General features: G+C 36.6%; 1 protein-coding gene across 4 annotated transcripts in view; it reads left to right on the top strand.

Annotated features, from left to right (window-relative positions):
• Positions 1-489: 489 nt before the first annotated feature.
• Positions 490-14,091, top strand: part of LOC126379371 (nuclear factor erythroid 2-related factor 2-like) — a 128,143-nt gene continuing 114,541 nt past the window's right edge. For all 4 annotated transcript variants that reach the window (XM_050028103.1, XM_050028102.1, XM_050028101.1 and 1 more), the window contains exon 1: positions 490-757. The gene's annotated coding sequence lies outside the window, so the exon portion shown is untranslated. The remainder of the gene's footprint in view (positions 758-14,091) is intronic.

The following is a 14,091-nucleotide window of genomic DNA, read 5'->3' as shown; positions in this document are numbered from 1 at the left end:
TACCTACCTACCTATCTGCCTGTCTATGTACAAAAAAAATAAGTAGGTAGGAAGGAATACGTAATTTACCTAAGTGGTGTAAAAAAATATTGTGATATTACATTAATAGGTAGGTACCTACCGCATGCGAAATCAGAATACCACAATTCGCAGTACCAACTAGCAGTCAAGTATAAAAAACATGTCCATGATATTTTTTATTCTTGGACTTGACGTAAAATACGATGATGATTTGATGACTCAGTCGAGTCAATGTACAAAATAATTTTGAGGCGATATATAGTTACCGACATCTTACGTCTAGTAGGTGTACTATGAACTCCACGATTTTATATAATTACATCATAGTTTAGCTACTCCCTGACAGATGTCGCTGTGTACCTTTTTTAACAATAATTGTGACGTTTATAAGTTGCATCTCGTTTTATAGTATAGCGCTGTCCCGCTGTGATTGTCAGCATGACGTGTTCGTTTCATCACTTCGATCCGAAGTCAGTCACAAAACGGATCCGCTATCGTATGTTGTGTGATAACTTGAATAATTGCAAAGAAAAGTTTAATTTTAATTGTAAGATACCATTCTGCCGAGAGAAAAACGTCGGGACAGTGAATACGACTCATCAGCGGTCTGCTGGAACAATCGTGTTTGGATTTCAGTGCTAATTAGTGTGTGAAAAAACTGTATAGCGAAAAACAGTGAACCGTGTTTTTCTTAGTGCTTTTACCTCTTTTTATTGGATATCTTCCGTTATTGAAGGTAACTGAGCGAATCTTGGCCTTTGGTACTGCAGCGATGCGTGAAAACTGCGAGAAACGTGCAAAATAATAACCTGCATTCTAAGCTGTTGAAATGCAACCTAAAAATACCTCTTTTTACTTATTTTTTTAGGAAGTATGAAAACCCTTTGCCTTTGAATTGAAAACGTTATTAAAAAGAGTTAGCATTGGGTGTTTTTTTGTGCCCATAGTACAATTACAAACAAAACTTTAGGTCTTTTATCGTTATCATTTCTTATCAGATTCCGGTATTGACCAAAGAGTATTGACTTGTCCTAACAAATGTAGACAAAGTTAGATATTTTTCATATTATATCTGTATCTTTTACTCGTTATGAACTTTGTAATTATATTATGAGGAAAATCATATTAAATAACTTGAAAACGTGTTTTTAAATGCAAGGTACATAGGTAGGCATATTTAAAAACAATATTTATTTTGTATTTACTGTACATGATGTTTAAATGATCTTATGATCCGTAGCTGTAACTTTTGACTCTAAATCTGTTTTAATTATCATAATGTTTCTTTGTTTTTAGTGTATAGATAATTACTTAAAAGACAAACTTTTTGTTTAAGATTCCACTCTTAATTTATTTCAATGTCATGACATGATCTTAACGTATAAGATGGTTTTTAATTCATTTTGAAGTTAACAGTTGTCAACCATCCATCCCTTTTCTTTTTGGTCGATAAGAAAATGATGGGTATAGCTTAAGATAAAATTAGGTGATGTCTGCAGGAATCGGGGCCATTATCATATTATTTCATATTATTATATTTTTTATTATTTTATTATTACACACATGACTTTCCAATAAAGGCAAATGTGTACCAACTTTTTTATACTTGTGGTTATACATAACATAACCAGCCTATATTGTGCCACTGCTGGGCACAGGCCTCCCCTTAACCAGAGGGTGTATGGAGCATACTCCACAGCAATGCTCCTATGCGGGTTGGTAGAGCTGTTTTATGGCTAACACCTGGGACCAATGGTTTAATGTGCCCTCTGAAGAACGGAATCATCTTACTTTTTCCGACAATCAGGTGATTTGGTCTGCAATGTTCTTATAGGTATTATAGCAATGTTTTCATATTTACATTGCAAGGAAATTTTGAACTTCTACATACATACATAAACTCACGCCCGTAATCCCTAATGGGGTGGGCAGAGCCACAAGTAATTAAAGACAACTTGCAGCCACTGTTGATACGATGTCGTAAGCTGGATATGATGAACTTCTAGTAAAAGATTTACTTACAATTTTAATGATTTTTATACATATATGTGACGAGTAATAGTAATTAAATACATAGTCAGTAATTCAATTAATTTTCAATAATGAAATTTAGTTCTTGGAATGTTGGAGATAACAATTTAATGGTAACACTTACGTCATCAATGGGCTAGCAATGGCGACTTGTCATAGGATTGAGCATACCTGGTCTTCTTATACCATGTGTATCTTGTGTATGCGTGACATAGTCAAGTTTCCATCCTTACTTTCGATCACGGAATAGAAGAAAGAGGTATGGAACTTGGACTATGTATTTTACACTAATTACTCTAAATTCATACAAGTTCCATTGATTGATTGAATTGGATTGAGAAGGGAATGTTAGGTTGGTTTGGACACGTAGAGCGGATGCGGAGCGGCGTACGCGACATCTCCGAAAAGCTACAAGAGAGCAGGCTCCGTTGGTTTGGGCACGTAAAAAGAAGACCTCCAGATTATGTGGGTAACGTTACAGCCAATCTAAACATACCAGGGCTTAGACCAAGAGGACGGCCAAAAACAAGATGGGCGGATGTGGTCAAAAAGGACCTGTGCAATGTCTCCGAGAACGACACGTCCGATAGAGCGAAGTGGAAGAGAAGTACGAAGAAGGCAGACCCCACCATCAGATGGGAATAATAAATGCCAAGGAGAGAGAGAGAGAGAGGACACGTAGAGCAGATGAAGGATAATAGAATTGCAAAAGCGGTATATAAAGCGAAAGTTGATGGTAGGGCTGGCAGAGGAAGACCGAGAAGGACTTACGATGACCAAATTGGAGATGTCCTTAGAAAAGGTTCAATACGATCTACTCTGAACCGGCGTGCGTGTATGAAGCGATTGATGAATGTTGAGGAAGCAAGAGAAGTGTGTCAGGATCGAAGCAAATGGAATTCTATAGTCTCTGCTTACCCCGGTGGGAAATAGGCGTGAGTTTATGTATGTATGTATGTCCATACAAAAATTTTCTTTTTCGCGTTTTTGTATCACGTTTCTCTGAGTGTCAAGTGTATAATATAATGTTGGAGATAAAAAATTAATGGTAACACTTACGTCATCAAAGGGCTAGTAATGGCGACTTGTCATAGGATTGAGCATACCGGGTCTTCTTATACCATGAGCTCTATTACCTAGTCTTTAGGCAGCACCGGAGCACAAGAAAGAACAATTTGAAAAATAAAGGCTGTAACCTTAATATTAAAGAGTGTTTCCAACAGGAACATTTCCGTAAACAGCCTATATACGTCCCACTGCTGGGCACAGGCCTCCCCTCAATCAACCGGAGGGGATATGGAGCATACTCCACCACGCTGCTCCACTGCGGGTTGGTGAAGGTGTTTTTACGGCTAATAGCCGGGACCAACAGCTTAACGTGCCCTCTGAAGCACGGAATCATCTTACTTTTTCAGACAATCAGGTGATTCAAGCCTGAAAAGTCCTCACCAAACAAAGGACAGTCTCACAAAGTGATTTCGACCATGTCCCCATCGGGAATCGAACCCGGACCTCCAGATCGTGAGCCTGACGCTCTTACCACTAGACCACGGAGGCTGTCAACATTCCCACATGCTGTCAACATTCGGAACATTTCAGGGAATGGTACTTCACTAGTGGCCGCGAAGCTCATATGCGTTACATTTTAATTATGTCACGATTTAAAAACACGTGCTGGGTGCTACACGAGTTACACTGCTATTCTGAGCTGCAACGCAGCTAGACAGGCTAAAAATAATGTCTATTGCGCTTTTACATTACCTAGATGTAGATTCCTCTTCTTATAAGACATTTTTTTTTATTACTCTTTTTAATGCAATCTGTCATCAAGGACATTCAGCAATATTTTTGATTCTCCATACTATCAGGCTTGCAAGGCATTGAACCATTGTCCCATCCTAAATGGTTACTTGATTAAATCTTGTGGCGCTTTCCTCTTCAGTCTCAAAAATGTGTTTGGGTTTCTCATTAACTCTAAGAGAAGTGTGTCAGGATCGAAACAAATGGAATTCCACGGTCTCTGCTTACCCCAGTGGGGAATGGGCGTGGGTTAATTGTATATATTGCTAGTTGAACCTTAGGGCTCCGCCTCCCCGGTAACACCTATTTTTATCTCAGACAGTTTAAACATATCCGATCACCAATATATCACGTCTCTTTTTCTCTCTTTCTGTCATTGGCTCTTTGCTAATTGCTGTCTCTCTTTTACGAGTGATTTCTCTTCAATATATCGACTAGTCCGTTAGACGTACCGTCTGAGTCTAGATTTAGGCTTTATTATATCTTTTTTTTTTTGAGGAGCTCGGTGGCGCAGCGGTAAACGCGCTCGGTCTGCGTTGTTGAAGTTAAGCAACTTTCGCAAAGGCCGGTCATAGGATGGGTGGCACGTTAAGCCGTTGGTCCCGGATGCATTAGCAGTCGTTAATAATCATCAATCCGCACTGGGCCCGCGTGATGGTTTAAGGCCCGATCTCCCTATCCATCCATAGGGAAGGCCCGTGCCCCAGCAGTGGGGACGTTAATGGGCTGATGATGATGATATATTTTTTTATGCTCGGACACTGGGGCTGACTCCAGTACGGTCACGAGCATTAATATGATACACTTTGGTACTATGTCACATTAAACTTTTTTGACAAATTGAACTGTAAGTCTCACTAAATGTCAAATATGTTAGTGCGACAGAGTCCTAAAGTGGGTACATTATATTGCTCATGACTGTACATACCATCTAATTTTATTTTAAGTTATACCTGTAATTTTCTTATCCGCCGAAAAGGAAATGTTTGTTTACTCAAATAATATGGGGAACTGTCAAAATTTAACAACACTCAATAGCGACACATGGATGGTTAAAATGGCCACATCGAAGCAATTCATCTGAGAAAGCAATATTGCTATTTGACATTTGTTTGCATTGCGCACTTACTTTTATATGCGCAAATGTCAAATTGCAATATTGCTTTCTTAGACGAATTGCTTCGATGTGGCCATTTTAACCCCCCTGGTTGGAGAAAAAGACAGTTTTCTATCCTCATTTCCTCCATGGAGCATTAAACCACTAACTAAACTTGTTCATCATTTCCATCATAGAACTTCGTAACAACAGTGGCTGTAGTTTCTGATTTTTTAATTACTTTTTACTATGAGATTGCCAAAAATTTGACCAGAATAGCCTAGTTTCGAACTAGTCAAATCAGTTACTTTTTACTAAACGTCAAAACACGAAATTACTATGGAATTTGTACGTATGAAAAAAAGCACACTGTGACGTCATAGAAAAACGTGGTAACATAAACTGCCTATATACGTCCCACTGCTGGGCACAGGCCTCCCCTCAATCAACCGGAGGGGGTATGGAGCATACTCCACCACGCTGCTCCACTGCGGGTTGGTGGAGTAGTAGTGTCGGATTTATTATGAAAGTATTTTGTTAATTTTATATCTGTCTTTATTTAATAATCACAATTTCATAATTTATCTTAAACCTAGTACACGAGCCTATTTCACCTCGACAACCCGATTACTCTAGCCATAGAGCCAATCAGCTCGCGACACCAAACACTTCAGAACCCCGATATCGACCCCTCCTTCAGCGCTCCCCATTTGTCCGGCCAAGTACTTAATGCCATCTGCGGCAAATCTACAATAAGTCACGTCAAAAAAAAATCACCTAAGGTAAGTAGTAAGTAGGTAAGTGATGTTTGTGTCTCTGCCTACCCCATTAAGGATTACTTACGCGTTATGTTCGTAGAAGTTAATACGTATTATGTCACGTTGCCACTATTTCCCGGTAAAGACGTAAAAAAAAAAACTAAAGCGTATCGATTTTTGAAAATAGAACGTCCTTGCGAACGTTCGGGAGTAGAGTCGTTGCCCTGAAGACATTGACTGTTTGATGTAACGACTAATATTAGCGCGCCTGAAAAAGTAAAAATTTAAAACGTGTTTACTTTTGCGCGCGAAACTAATTTTGAGGTTATTTTGGAGAAATAATTTTAATTACTAATACGAACATAGGAGCAATTCCTTAACGTAATATATTCTTTATTGTACACATAACAAACAAAAGGCGGGCTTATATCTAAAAGAGATCTCTTCCAGCCAACCCTGCGCGATGGAAAATATATAGGTTTAGTCAGGCAATGAACCTCACCTAACACAAGAGAGAACATGAAAAGAAAACGAATAATTAATTAAGTAATATATTTTTTTTAAATATAGGTAGGCAGTTATAAATGTCGAATTTCGTGGTCTATGCCTACCGCTATGGGAATTAGGTAAGTAGCCGTTACATGAGCCATGTCAGGGGCCTTTGGCGGCTCAATAACAACCCTGACATCAGAGTTGAGGAGATGTTTATATTGTTTATGTATGACGTATGTACGATGAATGTATGGCGCCTCGTTTATAAAGCCATACAAGATCTCATTCGCGTTACGGTGAGTGACCTAACACATCACCAGTTGGTTTATGTGATGAGTCAGTTCCTTTGTTATTGTTTTGCAAGATTTCTTACAATACAGTGACACATCGGCATTATATCGAACGATCTAGAAATATTATGTTATTAAGTAATCATAATATTATAAGAAAAATACAACACCGATTGTAGTATTTTCATTTTCTCCAAAAGGCAATGGAACACAGCCATACAGCCTAATCTACAGAACACAGATTGTAATAAACTATTTTTTTTTATTGCGGCTTCGGTTACTAGACCATTTGCCGGAAAGTACTTAAATATGAAAGTAAATAAATTAATGATAAAAACTGAAGTAATAAAACTAAGAACTTTAAAATATATCTTATTTTAGCTTGATCGTTTTAAAATTAGCCAAAATTGTAATTACGGGCGTGAGTTTATGCGTGGGCGTGAATTTTAGTACAATAAAATGTTTTTGTCAATGTCAACATTGTGATATGAAATGTTGACAAAAAAAAACAAGTTTCGACATCAAAGATGAAGCACATTATTATTAGCCTGTGCCAAAAAAAAAAAAGAATGCGTGTGACAATTTTCTGAAAATTATATTTTTTGACTTTATTCTTAAATTAAAACTTTAGAGAGGGGAACGTAAAAAGATACTGGCAGTGAATAAGTATGTTTTTTTTTAATAATATAGGCTCGCGTTTGACCACAATCTCACCTGATAGTAAGTGACCATGTGATCTAGGGTGAATCACGCTTACCTAGCAAATGCCTATTCACTCTAGCTTTGAAGTCTCTCTGATTATAACGAGTTGGAAAAACAAACGACGCCAGACAGTTCCAGTCCTTTGCTGATCGCATCAAAATTAAAAAGTTTGTTAGAACTTTTTTTTTTGACGTGACTTAGATTTGCTGCAGATGGCATTAACTACTTGGCCGGACAAATGGGGAGCGCTGAAAGCTCTCACCCGGTACAACGTTTAAGACAACAGGCCTGAGGGTGCCCAGTTGGGCGCGAACCTCGGCTCAGGGCGTCGTCTGAGAGGAAAAATATTTGAAAGAATGAATCGACCCTAGTGGGTCGATAGCGATAAGCGCTGAATGAGGGAAATCGTCGACCAAGTGCAGTAACAAAATGTAGTTATAATTAAGAAAAACATAGTCATCAACAGCTGACGTTTTATACCGAAAAAAAAAATTGTGGATTTTGGTTTTAAACGGCTTTTTTAGTTTTAAACGGATTGGTGTAAATGGTTTTAAACCAGCCTTATTCCAGACACAAGTCACTAAACAAGAAGAAACAAAAGAACTAAATCATTAGATAAATAGTAGATATTACGCACATTTATTATTTAAGTTAACGGTAATGGCTTATAGCATTGATTCATATTCACAATCTATCCAGCCTACGCAAAAACAGCTACATACTAGGTACGTAATAGTACAAAATAATAGTTACGAAAGTAATTGTACACAGAAAGTGACATAAATACTTTATTTATAGTTTAGAAATGGTAGGCTGAATGAAACGTAACGCAAAGGTGTGTGAAAGAGAGAGCGAGGAGTGAGCGAGAGAGAAGACAGGATTGCGGAATGACAGGGAAATGGCGGACGGTTGCTTTTAAAGGGGAAAATATACTAAATTATATAAAACGTTTAAAATAAACAAAGGTAAAGAAATAATAATCGTTTCCTTCATGCCCTATCTCACAATTAGTTCATGTACAGAGGTGACGCCCGTCATACAGGTTTTAACTAACATATGGTTGCCTAAACAGTTTTCCAGATGATATGCAGTGTTTAGGAGGCACATTTTTCATGACTATATTATGTACATACATACATAAACTCACGCCTATTTCCCACTGGGGTAAGCAGAGACTATAGAATTCCATTTGCTTCGATCCTGACACACTTCTCTTGCTTCCTCCACATTCATCAATCGCTTCATACACGCACGCCGGTTCAGAGTAGATCGTATTGAACCTTTTCTAAGGACATCTCCAATTTGATCATCGTAAGTCCTTCTCGGTCTTCCTCTGCCAGCCCTACCAGCAACTTTCGCTTTATATACCGCTTTTGCAATTCTATTATCCTTCATCCGCTCAACGTGTCCAAACCAACCTAACATTCCCTTCTCAATCCTAGTCACTATATCGTCTTTTACACCACATCTCTGTCTTATCACACTGTTTCTCACTATATTATGTATAAGCCAATATTAGAACGATAAGGTCTGCCACAAGCTCTGTCACGGCATAGAAGAAAAAGTTTGGAAAGGTACCATTGTATTTAAGTTTATATGTAATACAAACTAGAATTATAAAAAAAAAACATGAAGCAGCAGGAGTAGGGCCCTGTGCTGGGAGGTTTTCTGGCGACGTCTTTCCCTCAGCGATACAGCTTCCGATGTGGTAGTAGTTTTACAACCAGTTACATAATATGTAATTTAAATTTTGACGTTCAAAAAACGCATACTATGAATAAATATTTTTGATTTTTAATTTGATTTTTTTAGGTAACCTAATTAAAATAACAGTTACAAAGTAGCAGCTCCAAAACGTAACACTAAACAGCACTAGCGACCTCTGCGTTTACGCCCACATGCAATAAGTCATAGTACCAAGTGCATTGACATAAAGTTCATTAATTTAGCACGTAGGTGTAGTGTAGAAGGAAGTCGGGTTTAACGAAATACAAAGTGATAATTATCTTGACGATCACAAAATCCCTAGATCCCTAGTTTGGTTAGGACGTTACACACTGATCACCTGATTGTCCGAAAGTAAGGCACGTTAAGCCGTTGGTCCCGGTTACTACTTACTGATGTATGTAGGTAGTCGTTACATGACTCATGTCAGGGGCCTTTGGCGGCTCAATAGTAACCCTGACATCAGGGTTGATGAGATTGGTAATCCACCTCACAACCCACACGATAGAAGAAGATCTTGATGATTTTTTAGGGTTCCGTACCCAAAGGGTAAAAGGACCCTATTACTAAGACTTCGCTGTCTGTCCGTCCGTCCGTCTGTCAACAGGCTGTATCTCAAGAACCGCGCTAGCTAGACAGTTGAAATGTTCACAAATTATGTATTTCTGTTTCCGCTATAACAACAAATAATAAACACAAGTTAAAGTAAATATTTACGGGGAGCTTGGGAGCTTCCCGTAAATATTTACTTTAACGCGAGTTTTTTTTTTGTCCTTTCTTGCACGTATCAATAATACCAACAGGTCACTTGAAAATCTTGAATTATTCACAAAGTTATATTCAGTTATATTTCTTTTTTGTTTTTGGTTAGTTTTTTTTTCAGTTATGTTTGTTCAGTTATATTTTTACTCCGCCACTGAATAGTACTGACAGTTACTGCTGCTCTCAGGTTCCAGGTTACAGTCCCTGTGACTCGTCCCTTCCGTCCTGCATTGCCGTACAGTCATGAGCAATATAATGTACCCACTTTAGGACTCTGTCGCACTAACATATTTGACACTTAGTGAGACTTACAGTTCAATTTGTCAAAAAAGTTAATGTGACATGGTACCAAAGTGTATACATATTAATGCTCGTGACCGTACTCCGCCTCTGCAACCGTTGAGGTCTTCACCCGTATCCCTGGGCAAATCTTTATAAACAACTAACATTTATAAAGTGCATTTTCCTTGCATACGGAAGAGAGGCCTCACTTTATATACGGCATTGACCTTAAAATATTTCTCTAACACTTAAACTGAACTGCAATATTTTCCGCAGTTTAAAATATTAATAGTATCTACTAGAATGCGAAATGATTTGCGTGGCTTTGTAATCTATGGTATGTTCGTCTATGGAAAGTATCCCCTTAAAACGTAGCAAAATAGGTTAGTTTCGAACTAGTCAAATCAGTTACTTTTTATTAAACGTCAAAACACTTTTTTTATTTATTAATTTTATTTGTAATTTAATAATCTGTTATGTTTTAAATCCTTTTACCTATGTTGACGAATAAATGAATTTGAATTTGAAACCCGAAATTACTATCTTAGATTTTGTATGTAAAAGCACACTGTGACGTCATAGAAAAACGTGATAAAATGACAGACTTATTATTAAGTTTTTCTTAATTAAAATTCATAAATAAGTTAAATAGATAAAAATAAATCAATTTCGTTAGATTTAGATCTGTCTTTATTTAGTCAGAATTTCATAATTTATCTTAAATCTGTACACGACCCAATTAGAGTGTCTCGCCTCTCATACTAAGCTGTATGTAAACCGTTAGTGCGAAAAATAATAATAAAAATTATTTTATTTCTCTAACTTCTCGTCCCTTTCGCGCTAAGCACCATAATTCCCCATTTTCCCAAGCCAAGCGCCTACTTACCTAGCCAAAAATAAAAACCAAAAAATCGCCATTTAAAAAATAAATAGGGTACGTCAAAAATAAAACGTTTATTTTTTTGATCTCATTAAAAAGGTATCTTAAATACTTTCACCTCAATACCCAAACATACTGTACAAACTTGGAAAATTCCGTTTTTCGCAATGAAAAATTAAGACATTTATAAGTAATGCAATAATGTTGCCAAGATGCGAATGCAGAACATAATTTTAAACTCAAGGGTAAGATTAAAATACTGCATGAAACGGGACGTATCCTCGTAACAAATCCTTGCCACACGATATAAATTTTATTCAATGTTGCCATTTTGTCAAAAACTCGAGTGACGTGAGGTAAACACAAGAGTGTTAATTTTGTCATGAGTGTTGACTTTTATAGCGCGTATAATATAATAACGAAGTAATTAAACAACATAGAATTATACTTAATAAGTACTGAATGTTCGTATAAAATTGAAGTAATTTTATTACAAAGTGTACCTACCTAAAGTAACCTTGATGAGTTTCCTCTAGTTATAGACGTAAGGACGACTAGTAAGACAATTATAGACACCAGTCGTCTCTGTTTATCTCTATTGGAGTAAAAGAGACGAAAGATGTAATATCTAATCTTAGAATCAGCAATAACCTCTTCCTTTTTTGACGGCGTTAACTGAAGTACTTATTCACAGTTGTTACTAAGAAAGGTATTAGTCAAGGATTTTACGTAATTACATTAATTCCCACTACCACCACTACTGAATTCGATTTTTGAATTTGAATTCATGTTCGGATCATATACAATTGATATGGTTTCCAGAATTTGTGCCCGGTTAATGGCTATGCTCTCGTATCACATGGAACTTAAACACTTAAACATAAGTCCAACATTCTCACGTTTCTGTATGACGAAATTCCGTGTTTTGACGTATAGTAAAAAGTAACTGATTTGATTAGTTGAAAACTAGCCTATTGATGTTGGAAATTAGCATTTGTTTGTATTCGGAAAAGCGATGAATGCTGAGGGACATTAACGAAATAGAAGCACTGTATGTAGTAACATAATATATTATACATTAATGACTGTTTGTATGTATACAAACAGTCATTAATGTACAACTTTACAGGGATTTCTTTACTATTATCCATAAAGAATTTGAAAATAATTTTCCTCAAAAGGTAGTTACCAACAGTCAATCATTCAAGTTCAGTGACTGGGCTACCGTAGGCATTCGCAAAAGTAGAAATACTCTTTATTCTTTATATGAGGAAAAAACGTATACACACACTGATAGTTTTAAAAGCTACGTCAAAAATTATTCTAAAATATTTCGAAGAGTGTGTTATACAGCCAAACAGATGCATATTAGTAGTAAAATAAAGACCGCGGATAATAAAATAAAGGCAGTTTGGCAAGTAATAAATAGCGAAACAAAGGCTTCGAAACCGCGTGAATTAGAATATAATATAGAATCGGGCACTGGGTTAGTTAAACAAGATAAAGATGTAGCTGAAGTTTTTGATAAATTCTTTACGAACATCCCTGTAAAAACTACAGAATCTCTCAGGTCCTCTCCTGTTCAAGCTGATATATTGTTGAAAAGTAATGTTACTGCTTGCACTGAATTATTTGATTTTAAACGCGTTGATCCGAGTAGTATTCTTAAAATATTCAAACAGCTGAAACTTAAAACCTCGAAAGATTTATGGGGATTGTCTGTCAAATTGATGAGCTCTGTTATTGATATCTTAGCACCATATCTAGCTTACATTTTTAATATGAGTGTTGAAAATAGCACTTTTCCAAATTTAATGAAAATCAGTAAAGTTATACCTCTTTTTAAATCGGGCACAAAATCAGACCCCACGAATTATAGACCGGTTTCTATTCTACCAGTACTTAGTAAAATTTTCGAGAAAATTATTCTCGACCAACTGCTATGTCATTTTAATTTAAATAACTTACTTCACAGCCAGCAGTTTGGTTTTACTAAGGGTCGGTCTACAACAGACGCGAGTGTCACATTTGTTCGACACATTTTCGATGCTTGGGAGAAGTCGCAGAATGCCGTAGGAGTATTCTGTGACTTGTCTAAGGCATTCGACTGCGTGGATCACGAGACCTTGCTTTTGAAATTGAGGCACTATGGATTAAATAATGGAGCTCTCAGTTTGTTAAATTCATATCTAGGTGATAGGATACAAAAGGTACAAATCAATAGTACGACTTCTTCGGGCTCTCATGTTCAAATGGGAGTTCCTCAAGGATCCATTTTGGGGCCATTCCTTTTTTTAGTGTACATAAATGATTTACCTTATGTAGTACAGAACCAAGCTGACATTGTACTGTTCGCGGATGACACTTCTCTTATATTTAAAATCGATAGAAAGTTAGAGGAACTTGACGAAGCAAACAGCGCTGTGTCGCAGGTTCTAAGCTGGTTTACAGTAAATAATCTAGTTCTAAATGCTAAGAAAACGAAGTGTATTAAATTTGTTCTACCAAACGTAAAGAAAGCAAATAATAACATTAAAATTAACGACGAGAAACTAGATTTTGTTGAACACACCGTTTTCTTAGGAATTACTGTAGATTCAAAACTTCAATGGGGCCCACATATTGTATCACTAGCGGGCAAGCTAAGTTCAGCAGCATATGCCGTCAGAAGAATCCGACAACTCACAGATGTACCCACTGCTAGACTTGTCTACTTCAGCTACTTCCACAGCATAATGTCTTACGGTATTTTATTGTGGGGTCGAGCCGCTGATGTAGAAACTATTTTCATTATTCAAAAAAGGGCAGTTCGCGCTATTTATAATCTGCGTTGTCGGGACTCTTTAAGGGAGCTGTTTAAAGAAATAAATATACTGACGGTCGCAAGTCAATATATTTATGAAAACATTATGTATGTGCGTAAAAATGTATCTCTCCTTCCGAGAAACTGTGAAAGGCATACTTACAATACAAGGAATAAAAATAAAATTGTTGTTCAAAATTCTAGATTAAGTAAATTAAATTCATCTTTTTTGGGGTTATGTATACGTTTTTACAATAAAATACCAGATAATATTTTAAATTTGTCAGAGAACAAATTTAAAGCTCACGTGAAGCTTACTTTATGTAAAAAAGCCTATTATAAGATTAATGATTACCTAAATGATAAAAATGTCTGGTATTAAATGTGTTCCTCCAGTTATTAAATAACTTGTAATGTACCCTCATTGATTTAAAAGATGTGTTGCTGTT

Source organism: Pectinophora gossypiella, chromosome 29 (genome assembly GCF_024362695.1).
Source record: "Pectinophora gossypiella chromosome 29, ilPecGoss1.1, whole genome shotgun sequence".
NCBI lineage: Eukaryota > Metazoa > Arthropoda > Insecta > Lepidoptera > Gelechiidae > Pectinophora > Pectinophora gossypiella.
The sequence above is the reverse complement of the archived record's forward strand: the minus strand, read 5'-3'. Positions and strand labels throughout refer to the sequence as shown.